Below are 2,038 nucleotides of genomic sequence, written 5' to 3' on the forward strand. Positions count from 1 at the left end.
CAAAAAACGTATGTAGTGAAGTCTTACTAAAAAGTTATAAACATTGCCACCATGGTTGGACGCAACATTGAGACCACGCCACCCTCACCGAATCGACGCCAAAGAGTATATACGTCACAGAGAAAGCTAAAGCCACCACAACCGATGCAATCCCACCAAAATCACTCTCGATGATATCGTAGCGTCACCGACATATATTCCTCTCTTTCTTGCGAAAATAACAACATAATATTGTCGTGTTAGAAAGTTACAACACCGTCACTCATTTCAGAAAGCAATTGCCTATTTTGAACTATATCAAATATAATCATTTGAAAATGAGCGTGCGTTGCTCCTTGAGTTGTTTAAACATATTTTGAATAGCAGCAACAAATCTGTAACCATATACAAATAAAACAGCATATCCTCAAAAAAGAAAAGGACGCCGATAACTGCCACACGTGTGGGCGTTAAAAAATCTGCTCACACATTCTGTGTGGTGCCTAAGAGGACCAGCCCACACATCTGTGTGTGGGCAAAACAATTAGAGTCCATACGTCTCTTTTTCCCCTCCCGGTCCCTCTTACACGCGTGCGTGTGGACAAAATAGATAACGCCCACACGTCCGGTACGTCAGGCCTCGTACCTCGTGGCCCCGCACGCCCCACGTGACACTTTACCGCGCGCCGCGCAGTTGCCATGGGCCGGACCCTCGTCCATGTTCGTTTAAGTGCAGTTGCCATGTCGCTGAGCTACGGTTGCCATGTCGGACAACTACAGTTGCCATGTTTGCTCAACTGCAGTTGCCATCTCAGGTCAAAATTCCAGATTGCCATTTTTTGGACAACTACAGTTGTTGTCATGTGTGGTCTGGTCTACTGCAGTTGCCATGATTTAAAAATTTTAGGAGTTGCCACCTACTAACACTAGGCACTTGCCATGTAGCGCTACAAAAAAAGACATGGCAAAAAACATGTTCGGGTAAAAGAGAGAGTTGCCATGTGCTCACAAGCACGCTAGGGCAGTTGCCATTTAAAAAGAAAGAGTTGACATCTGCTTACGTGCACGCTAGGGCAGTTTGCCATGTACCATGCAAAACATATGTCAACTGACATGTTCGGGTAAAAAAAAGAGAGAATTGTCATCTGCTTGCAATCATACTAGGGCAGTTGCCATGTACACTGCAAAACACATGGTAACTGGCAGCTTGGGTGTGGGAGAGGAGGCGGATGTGTGGGCGAGATGACAAACGCCCACACACCAGTCCTTGTGCGTGACTGAAAAACTGGCGTGTGGGCGAACTGCTAAACGCCCACACACCAACCCCTCCGTGTGGTAAAACGGATGTGTGGGTGACCTCTCTCACACACCACACACGCGAGTTGTCCTACGTGGCATATAAAATCAGCTAATTCGTGCCAAGATTCGTGCAGAAGTTACTGGACGGTGATGAAGGCGTGTGGACGAGTTGGTTGGGCGTTAACATTTTTGAAAGAAAAACAGCAAGACCGAGCGTGTGTTGCAAGTAGTTGTGTATGCGGGAAGGGCACTTTGGTCCAACCACAATACCTACTTTGTTCCAATCCGCTCCGTGAGAAACAACAGCGAATAAAATGGTGCATGGTTGGGGTGGCATGGCATCGTCGTTAGCGGAGGCCTTTGTCCCGGTAAACTCTGGAACCCTCGATAAATAACCCTAACAGCCTAACTGACAAGCCACGACGGACGGGCGTCGGGCGCAATGAAACCCGCGAACAGAACCGCTGGCTGACAGGCGAGATTACGTGGGCGGAGGCTTATGTGTACGCTAGCCAAGCCATTCCCCGCACTCCTCCTCCCATAACCAAACCAACCGATCGCTGTCGTCGTCGGGCGGGCGGGCCTGCTGCCGGAGCCGGCGCGTCGCAACAAAAACGGGAGCTCTGTTACGGAGCTGTACGCACGCCCGGCTCCTTTCTATCCTTCCCGGCGTCGGTTTCCGGCGTAAAAAGTCGAGGGAAGCTGTGGCCTGTCTGTGCTACTGCTGTGGGCGGCCGACCTTTCCGCCCTTTTCCGAGTT

The sequence above is a fragment of the Triticum dicoccoides genome, chromosome 2A (genome assembly GCF_002162155.2).
Source record: "Triticum dicoccoides isolate Atlit2015 ecotype Zavitan chromosome 2A, WEW_v2.0, whole genome shotgun sequence".
Taxonomy (NCBI): Eukaryota; Viridiplantae; Streptophyta; class Magnoliopsida; order Poales; family Poaceae; genus Triticum; species Triticum dicoccoides.